At 41.7% G+C, this 12,750-nt stretch overlaps 1 protein-coding gene across 3 annotated transcripts in view; it reads left to right on the top strand.

Annotated features, from left to right (window-relative positions):
• Window positions 1-502: 502 nt before the first annotated feature.
• PPM1A (protein phosphatase, Mg2+/Mn2+ dependent 1A) overlaps window positions 503-12,750 on the top strand; it is a 29,654-nt gene continuing 17,406 nt past the window's right edge. For all 3 annotated transcript variants that reach the window (XM_087747983.1, XM_087747982.1, XM_087747981.1), the window contains exon 1: window positions 503-642. The gene's annotated coding sequence lies outside the window, so the exon portion shown is untranslated. The remainder of the gene's footprint in view (window positions 643-12,750) is intronic.

Here is a 12,750-nt window from a genome sequence, read left to right as displayed (position 1 = left end):
TTTGGTGGTTTTTCTTGGTTTTTTTTTTGGTTTTTAACGGGAGGAGCGGCCGGCGCCTGCGCACGCACGCACGCACGCGCCCCCGGCGAGGAGGGAAAGGGTGAGGGGGCGCGCGCGCGCACTCGCTCCCGCCTCTCCCCCGTCCCCCCCCCCCCCGCGGCGGCGCCCGGCGCGCCTGCGCAGAGGGGAGGCGGCGGCGGCGGCAGCAGCGGCGGTGCAGTGCGTGCGTGCGTGCGTGTGTGTGTGTGCGCGTTGTGCGGGGAGAGCGAGAGGCGGGGGGCGGACGGCGCTGCGCCGAGCCGAGCTCGGGCGGGAGGGGGCCGGGGAGGGGGGGCCGCCGGCGGCGGCCGAGCGAGGAGGAGCGGAGGCGAGATGAGCGCTGGGCTCCCCCTGGGCAGAGAGCCGCCCTCGACAGCCGCCGCCTGTGAATGAACTGAGGCGAGGCCGCCAGCCGGGTGCCCCCCCCCCCCCCTTCTCCTTCTCCCCCTCCTTCCCCTTCTCCCCCGGCCGGCCCGCCCGCCGCCGGCCCCACCGCGGACGTCCCCGCCTGCCCCCGGCCTCCCTGCCCCCACGCACCTTCGGGAACGCGGAGCGCGGCCCTGTCCGCCACAGCCGGCGTCGACCGCCTCGGCCCGGGGGGGGGTAAGTGGCGCTGCGCAGCGCGGGCCGGGCTGAGGGGGGGGGGGGGGGCGGCGGCGGCGGGGCCGGGCTACGGCGGGGCGGTGGAGGGCCGCGTCCGCCGCCGCCTGGGCCCCGGGGCCTGTAAACAGGCGGGGGGGGCCTGCGCAGGGCCTGAGAGGGGAGTGCGGCGGGGGGGTTGTCCCGGTAGCCCGGGTGAGGAGCGAGGCGGCATCCCCGGCGGCGGCGGCCGGTACTGGGGTCGGAGAGAGGGAAACGGGAAGGGGGGCGGCGCGGTGCGAGCCTGCTGGGGATGCTGCTGCCGGGGCCCCGGGGCTGGAGGTGGCCTGGCCATTGCAGGCGCCTTGGGGGGTGGCACGGCAGCCCCTTGGGGCTGGGCATGGGGGAAGAAAGGGAGGAGGAGGGCGAGCAGGGGGGTTTGGGCCTGGCTCAGGTAGCAGCAGCTTTATTTTTCTCCCTCCCCCCCCCCCCCCCCGCCCTTTCCTTGGCCGATTCAGAGTTCATTTAATAATGGCTGTAAACAGCCTCCTCTCCCATCGCCACCCAAACGCTTGGGGCACGGCAGTGGGGAAAAAAAAAAAACCAACAAAAAAACCCAACCACGCATCTATTTATAAAGCACCCCACCCTAGCGAGGGTCGGAGCATCAGGCGCTCCCCAAATAGTGACATTATTATGCAGCGGGCGGTTTTCCCTTGCCAAGGCCTTTCAGGCGTTTAAAGTTTGAGAGAGATTTCGCTGCCTTCGAAAACAATGTCGTGAGCGAAGGTTAGCTGATGGTCTGTGATCTGTCACAGCCTGCGCGTTAAAAGTGGATAGAAGAAAATGCTCTCCTCGATTGAAAAGTTGTCCAGTGACGTACTGGATAATCGGGCTCGCACGTTAAATGCCAGGGGTTCTGAGCGTACCTCTAACCTTTTTATTGCATTAGCTTGTATTAGAGTAGATATGATGTAGCTTTAAGACTGGCTGCAGGTTAATAGTTTCAGAAGAATTGATTTTGTTGACATCTGTTCGTTATATATCTGTATTTATTTAGTACAATTAAAATATTTCAGTGTTGCCATGCATATGGCAAAATTTTGTTGTTGCAAAACTAACGTTTAAGTTTACAGTAGTACTTGTGAGGAACTAATATTTTTTTGAGTGGTACCGTTTGTCAAAGGAGAAAGTGCTGGTCGTTCAGATGGCCTGTGTGGTAACCTCAAGGCTTAAGGTCCTATATGTCATACAAAGGAATTTTTAAATTGTATTTTTTAAGCAGAAGGCAGTTTTAGGTCCTGAGAGCAGTAGGTTTGAAGGTAGGTGATATGTTTTCCTTAGGTTGTGATGCTTAGTATCAGAGTAAGTAGAATCATTTTATAAAGTAGAAGTTCTAACTGTTGTGGCTCTAGGAAATGACTTTCCAAATATGAGCCCGTGTAGCACTTTCCTGAGCGTGTACCTGTACCGTTTCAGTGGTTAGGTGGCTGAAGCAGGATTTGTGAAGGACTAGTGAAATTGAAGCAAGACGGCTGCTGTTACTCGGGACCCTGTGTGAATTGCCAAATGACCAAGAATTGTGCAAGTTCTACCCGTGTTTCTTCTCTGATAGCTTCCCTTCATAGTTTTTCTATGAATAACATCAGAGACAGGCGATGGGGGAAAAACATGGGTCAGGGAAGTTTTGCGTTTTACCTATCCAGTCAAAGTAACAATCGGAGGAAAGGTGTTGAAGGAAAACAACTTTGATAGGTGTACCGGCATTTTTCACTGGGGTAGGGACAGCTGCTCCTAAAGCTCTCCCTTCCAGGCTGTTCTGGGTCTCCCTTTTGTACATGAGACTGGGCTAAGAGTAAAAGACTTGCTGATGCATCATGCCAGTTATTAATGTTTTCCTCACAGACATAGATATCTGATAAAACCCTCTGATAAGCATAGCTTCTACTGGAGAGAGCTGGTCTGTACTCTCACGCTCTTCTGGCATAGCCATGTTTTTCTCGCATACAGACCAGGCGTAGCTCTGTTTAATAGGTTTAGTCCTTTGGTTGGTGGTTGTCTGGTAAATCTCTCCCCTTGAGGTACAGTAGAAAACTATACCTGTTTTCCAAGTATTTACTTAACTGTCTATAGGTAAGCTTGAGATACTTTTGTTGAAACTGAGGAGGAGAGGTGGAAATGCCAAATGACTGGTAAAGCTTGCAGGTCTAAACAAGCAGAACTCACTCAGTGCAATTTGAATTAAAGCAGCACACAAAAAAGTTTTTTCTATAAAATCAAGCTAGTTGCTTCTTATCTGGAGTGCAGCTTATGCAGTGAAGTTGAGTCATTCTTGCTGAGATAGCATTTTAAGAACTGTCGTTAAAATGCTTAGATATTTAACTCTGGCACGGTATAATTTGCAAACTTATGTAACTGGTATGTTTTTGAATGCAGCTGTCAATAAGCGATCTTATTGCACTTTTCCTTTCTAGTGGAACTAGGAATATAAAGCAGCTGCTTTCAGAAGATGACCTACATATAAGTCATTTAACAATAACGTATTTCTTACTAAAATATTGACATTACTATTGACTTAATTTTTACATGTTCAAGTCTATTCTGATGTAAAAGTATTTTTTTAATGTAATTGGCTAAGCAGAACTGCATTGGAATTAAGTGATTGAATAATGCAGGTTGTGCTATTAAATGAGCAAGTTTTGGAATGGCAGTACTGTAAAATAATTGTATTCATTTTGTCTCTGCAGACCTGCAACTCATTTTAAAGACTTTAATAGTAACCATGTTTGAAGTCAAGACAATTGTGGCTTAGCATAGCTGCACGTGAGCCAAACAGCATTTATTTTTACCATTGCATGTGGCCCTTTGTAATTTTTGCTCCTCTATTTGCATAAATTGTACCTCAATTTTATATTTTTTTGAAACATCGGTGTATCATCTGTAACTGTTTTTAAATGATGCAACCTGTAGTCTCATTTCTTCTTTTGAAAATTAAGGTCTTTTTGGACACCGCTTTGTTGCTGAATTCTTACTGATCTCTGTAGTTTTAGTCACATGGTACAAATTTCAATTAAAAATACTAGGATAAGAAATAAACCTGTGTAAAATTTAAACATGCTTAACTACAGTGCTCTTCATTGAAAGGACAACAAATTGCAAAGTATAAAGTCCATGTAAACAATATGTAATCCCTGAAAAAATGCTGCTGGTGTTAGGTTATTTAGAAGATCCAGGGGAATGTACATAAAATGTGATTTTTATGGCATTTTATGTACATTCCATTAGCCAATGCATAAAAATATTGTTTAAGAAGGATTCATGTGTTTGAGCCATGATGTGGTGTGGAGATAGCATTAGCTCTTTGTAGCTTCTTTATGTTGTTCCTGTTGCTATCTGTCTGTGAAGGAACCATTTGAGATTTATTAAGATATAATATTCCTAGACTAAATCATTTAAATCTTAAGACTAGGAAGAATGTTTAGACTAAGGAAATTGTAATCGGGGCAGGAGAAGAAAGCAAGTGTGATACCATGGGAGTGAGTGATTTTTGTTCCTGGATAGAAGTAGTATCTGGCTTAGTGTTACTGATGTGAAACCAGCGCTGTAAGGTCTGCTTTTCTATATTACTTTCTGCTATAAGGTCTAGTTTTCTATTTTTCTATCTGCTAAACTCTGCTCTGTGTTAAGCCACATACTAAATTACAGATGTCTGTTGAGTCTCTTATCTTTTTTTGATTTTATTTCTGTTTGTGTTTAAACTGAGCAAGCCTTTGTTTTACTGGGTGTTCATTTTAAATTTTTTGTTTTCACATACCTGTAAAATTAACTAATGGATATTTCAGCTTGCTACTGAAGTCTACAGAACAGAGCATGTTTATAAATGTATGAAACAATTGCTCAGATTTTTTTAACAACTCTTCTAAGAAGGTGATTATATGTGACTAAAACAACAGAATAAAAACTTCCTTCATCTACAGATCGTTCCAATGAAGTACACTTCTACTGTTTAGAGTGTAAACTTTAGAGCAATATACTAGCAAAAGAGCATCTAAGAGTGATACAAAGGAAAAAAACAAAACTGGCTAATCAGGTTTCACTATTGAAATGTAGAGAAATGCTAGCAGTTTACACACAGAGGAAAAAGTACACTAGCTTCTTTTGCTAACATTAGTTCTCAGTTCAGGTAAGAATATTTTAATAGATAAAAAGGTCTCTGAAGTCTTCTAAGATAATAGTCCACAAACCCAAGAAACTCAAGTATAACATGACTTGTATTCTGATAGCTGCAGTTTAAATACAGCAAAGCACTTGAATGTGCTTAACGCTGATACGCCACGTGCAACTGAATGATGTGGGACTAGTCAGATGTATGGTGTTGCTCTTGTGCTTAAATGCCTTGCTGGATTGTGACCTAGGGGATGAAATGTGCTTTCATGTTTGGGTCTCAGCTGTAACTTGAAGGATTTTCTGTATCTATGCGTACAATTAATTTTAACTGCCCACTGTACTTTTGATCTGGAATTTGAATGGTAGCCTGTATTCTTCTTGACCATGTATCATAGCTATTTCTGTATAAAATTATGTTGTATTTTTTACTTACAAAATACCCTAAAATGCAATAGCCGTGAGAACTGTGTAAACTGTGCCTAAGCTCTTTGTGTTTGGAGATGAGTTTAAGGAATTCTCCAGCTGTCTGCTAAGTTAAGTAAAACCCAATCTCTGGAAAGGGGTGCAGAAAAATGTGGGCAAGTAAGTGGTTAGTATTAAATTGTAGGAACATTTCATGAAGAAAGAATCAGTTTCTATCAGTAAATAATTTTCTGGTTCCCCTAATCAATTATAGACCCTTCTTAAAAATCTAGTACTGGTTCTCTCTGTAAAGAACCATTCTGAAGCTGCAGAATGAGGCCCTGTAAGCTTAGGAAATGCTGGCATTAGCACTGCTTATATTTTGAAGAAGAGGTGAATTTGCCAATGTCCCCTTTTGGTAACCAGAATATTTAGAGCTGCAGTGAAGTCAAGTTTGGACTCAGGAGAGCACCTTTCTGCCACGTTCATCATAGGCAAATCTGTCAACTCTGCACTGATAGTGGTAGAAGTGAACTTGGTAATCAGGGTGACCCTCAGAGGAAAGCCCTCTGTCCTGAAAGTTATTCTCTGCATAAAAGGCTAAAACAATAGGGGTTTTCCCTTGGTTTCTTTTTTATATTTTTATGTAGTCTTGGGGAAAAAAAACTACTTTATTGCAGCAGTCATCCTCTGTCCTTGTTCTTTTAATGAGATAGGAATGCTGGGGATGTGAGGGCAAAATAACTTTGTAAATAAAAGCTCTCTGTGTGTACAAATGAACAAACTCCGGCTTTTCCTAAGCTTTGAGGATTTGACTTCCAGGTCTTAATGTGCTTCTGGCTTAGTTTTGATGTCATTTCCTTGCAAGCAAAGCCAGGGTACAGCTGTACACTTCAGAACATTTCCTATTTTATTCCCATTTTATTCCCATGTGTAGTCATCAGACTTTTGAGTCTCCTGTATGCTGCTTTTCCTATATCCTCACCAGAATAGTGGTAATGTTGCTGAGATTAGAACCCCACAAATATTTTCATGTAAAGTGAAGGCTCTGGGAAGTTGCTTATGTATCTTACTTTGAATTATTTCATAATATTGAGTACTTGGCTAAACAGGATGTTTTGGGGCCTTCATGCAAACATCATCTAATCATTGGGCGCACGCATACTGGTTGCGTTTTCTCTAAATAGTTTATTTTTATTTTACTCCCAAGCACTAACTGTATAAACTTCATTTCCACTTGGGTTTTATTCTTCCATATTGATAAATAAATTACTCATAAGACAAATGAGAAATAGATGGCTGATGCTTATTGTTGAAGTTAGGGAGATCTGAAGTTTGAAAGCTTTAATGATTTTAAAAAATGAGCAGTGACCTTGGTGAGCAACTGGAGACACAAAGACTAAAAATTAAAGAGGAGATAGCATGATGATTCCATGTGTTCAACTTTAAGGTATATAGCACTGTATAACTTAGATTTTTAAGATGTTTGTGGTGAGGTTTTCAGTGAAACAGTACGACAGAAGGATGGTGGGATTCTATAAGAATTTGTACACATTACCACAGGTGACAATACCAAGTTATGTTAACTGGTAGCAGTTTCCTGAACTTCGTCACCACAGATAAGAGGGAAGAGAGAGTGTGTGAGTGTCATTTTTTTGCCATGTTTCAGGAATGGTTCAATTAATGCACTTGGTGTTCTGTTGTTTTTTAAATTATTGTTATTCAAGCCTCCCTTTGTTTTTGGAGTCTCAGCGAGTAATCCCATTGGGACCTTTTTCCATTTAGTGTCTTTTTCCTAGTTTATTTTAACACTTCAGCTAAAACACTGACAAAGACAGATTGGCAGTAGTTTGACTTCACTCCAGTGGCTTTTGAACAACCTGAACTGTCCTGGCCATTCTAGTTAGTCATTCTGGTCTAGAGGCTTTTACCCAAGAACTTCACTTTCCTCTTTCGGGTGGCGGCAGGACGGGCTAGGACTCCAGTTCTGTCTGATTTTTCTGAATAGGTTTAGCTGAACTTGATAAAAAAGCAAATGCTTTTTGTTTGTTTGTTTTCTGGCACACAAACAGCAGTGGAATAGTGTGGTTCTTCCTCTAAAGACAACATTCCTCTATGAATCTTCAACTTTTTTTTTTTTAATGGCAGATCACGTTTGGTTGATAATACTAGCAGTGAATGAAGATGCTGAGTTTTCAAGCTGTGAGAGACCAAAAAATGAAGTTTAAAGAACAGGGAGTTTTTAGCTACTACTTGAACCATTGGGTATGTTGAGATCTGTTCAATTCTTGGGCTTTCAGTGGCTTGTACTCAAGAATTGTCGATTAGGCCCACAATGTCTAGGAGTGGGGTAATACTCTGTTATGATGGGAGGTGACAGTGGCAGAGCACTCTTGGTATTACAAATACTGGAGGAAGTTGTAGTTCAACTTTTATGACCTACTATAACTCTGTTCTTCTGTGTTGTCTCTTTCTGTTTCCTTTTCGCCTGTATCTTCTTTCTGATGAAAGTGTATTGCTGTGCATAGTTCTGTTGGAATAGCTGCATAGCCCTGTATACTCTTTCTGACACGAGCAGTTTGGTTGGCATTCTTATTTTCACTTGTTTGCCTTGCTCTTTCAAAAATTTTGAATCTTACTGCATTTCATTGATACATAAAATGAAGCAAGGCCTTTCTTTCTCCTGACTTCTGTCTACATAGACTGCAGCTTCCTTGGATCTTCCAGTTCCTTTTTACAGTGCTTGCTTCAATGGGGCTTTGAATTTTGGCTGGAGTCTGCAGGTGTTTGTGTGCTATTAACAAAGCAGTTGTCTAATCTCTGAGTCTAAAATGGGTGTCTTTTGTTTATCTTCCAACACTTTTAACTAAGAAATCTTTGGAAAATGAAGTATAACCAGAAAGGTGCTGAACTAAACACCAGCATGGGCATGTTTTCTGTTTATTAATGCTTTCAAGCAAGGACCTTGCCTTTTTCATTCTCATACTGTTCAGACAGCAGCATATGAATTTATGCAGAGCTACCTAATTGATTTTCATAGTACTTGTTAATGCCATTTTGGTTGTCTACACAGTTTTTCATAGTGATTGGGCTGCTCATACTTTGATACTGCTGTTTAGTGTTTGGGGTTTTTTTCTTACGCTTTCCCACCTCTAATTTGTAGTAGACATATTTAGAAAGAAGCAAGAATTCTGTCTGGGCCAAGAAATATTACCTTAATTGTGTTCTGAGGGTGCCAGTCATGTTTTGATCCTGATCAGTGACTGGTACTTGTGGATGCAAGTTGTATCTCCTCTCAAAATCAGTGTAGTAATTTTTCTGTTCCCAGAAGGTGGTCCTAGTGATTCTGGAAAGAAATTATTTTCTTTAGTAACTGGCTATAGAGCACAATGAAACCAACTCCATAAAGAAATCTTGAAACTACATAATCGTCTTTCAGATTTCTGCAGGAACAATTTGTTAGAGAGATGAATTCTCTTTTTCAATGTCCAGGGCTTTGTTTTTCAAAAATCAGATTACATACATCTCCTTTGGAGAGAGTTTGAACCTCAGCCAGTGTACCTTCATATCGAGAATAGCAGCTCCTAGTTTAACCTTGGAACAGGTTTAGTTGTCTACAGAAAAGGTAGGTAGGAGCAGAAAAAGATGTTTTAAGAAGCTGAAACATGTTGTTGGAGGGAGGGTGTTAACTTAGAAATGGTTACCTTCTGTGTTCCAGAAGACTTTTGGAGGCTTTAGCAATCCTCTCCTAAATCCTGCCTACCCCGCCGTACACATGCATGAAAAATAAATTGACATAGGAAAACAAGTGGGATAAAACACTTGCTGCTTAGTACGGGTGGGCATTCAGAAAGGCTGTCAGCTCCTAGGAAGGAGAAGGGATTTTAAGCAGAAGAGAAGTTATGTTTAGAAAACAAAACAACTCACAAAACAGCCTAGCTCAGTGAAATGGCAGTGCCTGTGGACCAGCTCTCAAGAGGCCAGAGCTCATAGGCATCTGTATCGGAGGTGCAGTGATTTAGTGGTTTCTGCTGTGGTATGAAGTTGTAATTGTAATCACTGTTGCTTATTAATCACAGGGAGAGAGGGAGGGTAAGTGGGGAGAGGTTGAAACAATTCATACTTTCCTTTGTACACACAGAGTCATTAGCTTGCTTACCTTTGGGTTGTTTTTTTTTTCCCCTGTCTCGCTTGCATCCATTCTTGCCTGTCTGAAGGCCTGTTTCGGAGAGCTTTGATATTTCTCTTTACTTTCTTTGAACTACTGTTTCCAGCTGTCTACCTTTTCCTGTTCTCTTTGTCTGCCACATGCCATAGCTCCTACATCTGTTCTGAAACAACAAATTGTTAACGTTATTACGAACTTTTTTACTCCTATGGGTAGTTTCTTCTTATGTTCTTCTATCTGCAGTTGTCTTACTGAAGTGTAACACAGACTAGAGTTTCATCTCCAAGAAGCAAGTATTCTGGTGGGGAAATTGTGTGTTAGTCCATGTTTATTAAAATAGCCCTATTTCTGTTTTGTTTTTGGTTTTTTGTTTTTTTTTTTCTGCCACTTCTTTTTCATAGACAATTCACATCTCCTAGTTGGCCATGTATTCCTGTGTCTGAAAGTACACATTCAGAAACATCAACTGTAATTTTCAGTACTTTATTGATGTTGAACCATGAGTGCCAGAACTCAATCATACAGCCTCCAATAGTTTTTAAATAGTTTCATTGGCAAGAGCTTTTTCATGACTTCATTCAGCTCATGACTGTGGTGTCATTATGTCTCCTCATTTGCATGTCCTGTTTTATTTTAGTCATTCTTCCAATCCCTGGGATGATCTTTGACATGTTGTTTGTTAACATGAATTGATTTGGGGCATCCAGTAGGTACTGTCAGTTTTTCATTCAACAGGAACTAACTGCTGAAAACATTTCCACGTGTGCACAATTACGTGCTGACTGGTTACTGCATCCAGCCTGCTTAAGGCAGGGGGAGAAGTACCACGGATCAGATTGAAGTGACCAAATGCCCTTTGTCTGTTTAGTAGCCGTCTGTATAATTTGGTGACTTGCTCTGTGTCCTGTAGTTCAAGTAAAGGTGGTAATCTTTCTTTATGGTGCTCATTACAACACACAGGGCGTAATGTCACTTGGAAATTGTTCCAGGAAATTGGAGTATGGAGACATTTCTCAGCTTGGTTTGAACAAGTGCCTGTGACTCCAGTGTGGTTCATATAAGCAGCTTATCCTAGTGGAAGGAATACAAGTCGAACATTGTTTAAAAAGGTTTATTAAATTACATATTGTTAAAGTACAAGTTTCAGTGGGGGTGGTTGGTTTTCTTGGACAAGATGATCAAATTCTTGTCAGGATTCCTTGGGAAAACTGTCCTTTGTGAACAATTTAAGACTTCTCTTCATCTGAACCTTCAAGCAAATGAATAAGCAAATAGTAAAACAGTAACATTTATTTTTGTGTGTATCAGAAGGTGTTACAGTTGGGCTGTCTGGATAGCACAATTTGAGGGACAAATGAAGGGGCAAAGAGATTTCATGCATTCCAGTGATGTATCTGTGGTATATGTATCCATGGTCCAGTATACTAATTACCCTCCTTTTCTTTGCCACTCTGTTCTCCGGTTGTGTCTATTTTCAAGGAGTTTAGCTACTGACTCTTTGGCATGCTCCATTCATTATTTCAGTTTTGTTTCCAATGCTACAGTCCTTTGAATTTTGGCACACTTGTGCTTTATCCAAGATCTTGTTGCTTGTGTTGATTTTTCTAGGCCCTGTACAGTATTCTCGCTTTTCTGTCTGCAAACTGCAACTTGAGTCTTTTATGCTCTTGCTATAGCAGTTGTCTTTCAGTTTGACCTCCACAAAATCAGCATTTCAGAAGTCATGGTTTAGATGTACTTGTAGATGCATAGGTACGTCCCCTGCATATTTGTTTTTATGCATAGGGGTCCTTTTTCACTTTTAGTTTTGCTCAGAAGCCTCTCCGTTCTTCAGAGCCAAAACCCAGGGACTTTGACTGCAGATAGCTCTTTCTATTAGGAGAAACTAATGGAAGTCACTGATACAGAGATGGTGAACCAAGAATCATCTTAGGTTAAAATTGAAGTTTGCTTGACTAATTATTGCGGCAGTTGCAGTGCCAGGGGATGTTTTAGAGTTATTTCTGAAGAAAATGTTGCACCTCTGATCTTTTTACAGAGTACTGCTGCTATAGTACTGTTCAGAATTGTCCTTCTCTAAGAAAAAAAAAAAAGGTGGTATACATTTGCCACTAAACTTCATGTTTAAAGTGCATTTTCTCTTACTTTGGCTTTAATAGGAATAGGAAGAATGTCTGTCTCCTTTAGTACTTAAATGCATCGTTCAAGCATCCTGAAAGTCGAGGCTTCCAGAGCAGAGGACTGGTTCTGTCTTCCGCTATGAGACTGCAGTTTTCTAACGGGATTGCAGAAATGTGTGGCTGGGTAAAAAAGGGCAAGGGGAAGGGTAGTAAAATTACTTGGAGAATAAGGGTCCTAAGGTGAGGACTCCTGTTTAAGAAGATGACTAAAGAAATAGAGGGCTAAGTTAAACCAAGTTCAGAATCTGTTGCTGTATCGCACGTCATGTGTGCAGGCTGTTCTGGGTCTGGCTTCTCTCTTTAGTGTTATTACATAACAAAGTCATGCTGTAACTTGGGTGCTTGCACTGCTATAGGTTAACCTGATTTGCATACAGAGTTATTTGTTTAACTAAAGGTGTCATGCCAACTTAATCAGTGTAGTGCACAAACCACTGCATGAAAAAATGAAGAACATACTAGTGATTTAGGTAGACACTGATGTGTGAAAGAGGTTTCCCTCGATGTGGACTCAAAAAGAGGTCTAAAAGATATTTTTTTTGTAGTAGGAAGAAGCCACCCCTTTCTTATGTCTTATATATGTGTGTGTGTGTCCCTTTTAAAACTAATTTTTTTTTTTTTTTTAAACTAAGACTCTTTAAATTCTTCAGGTTTTAGCCACTCATAAGGGTGTGGGGGGAGAAGTAGCAAGTAACCTCTGATTCATAAGAATTCACAGATTGGTCATATTAAACTTAAATTTTTCTGAACAAGAATTGAAATTCTGGAAGAACTAAAGGCTTGGCATATTCATCCTGTCCACAAGTAAACTATGCTTTCCGTTCAGATACAGTGAGGATTTTGAAAACCTGGCCTACTCTCCTACAGGTTTGGACTGACATTCTGGTGGAAGTATGGTTAGCTCGAGTGTTGCAAGGAAGGCAACTACAGTCTGTTATTGCCGTTTTCAGAAGGTGACTACTTTATGCTATGGGCTGTGAATAATTTCCTAAGTAGAAGTTATGTGACCACATTGTGGTTATCCTTCTGTCTGGTTGTATTCGCATCTGTGGTGGGTAGCTCGCACCCTTGAATTGTGTCAACATCTCACCTACAAGGCTTAATTTAGAATAGCAACAGCTTTCAGTTTACCTTCTGGGGAGGGATAAGGCAACTTGATTTTAAATGGAGAGTGGACTTGTTAATTTTTGAAGTGTGCTAGCAGTTCTGTATGAG

This window comes from Nipponia nippon, unplaced genomic scaffold (assembly GCF_047370975.1).
Source record: "Nipponia nippon isolate SJK-2023a ecotype South Korea unplaced genomic scaffold, ASM4737097v1 scaffold_11, whole genome shotgun sequence".
Lineage (NCBI taxonomy): Eukaryota > Metazoa > Chordata > Aves > Pelecaniformes > Threskiornithidae > Nipponia > Nipponia nippon.
The sequence above is the reverse complement of the archived record's forward strand: the minus strand, read 5'-3'. Positions and strand labels throughout refer to the sequence as shown.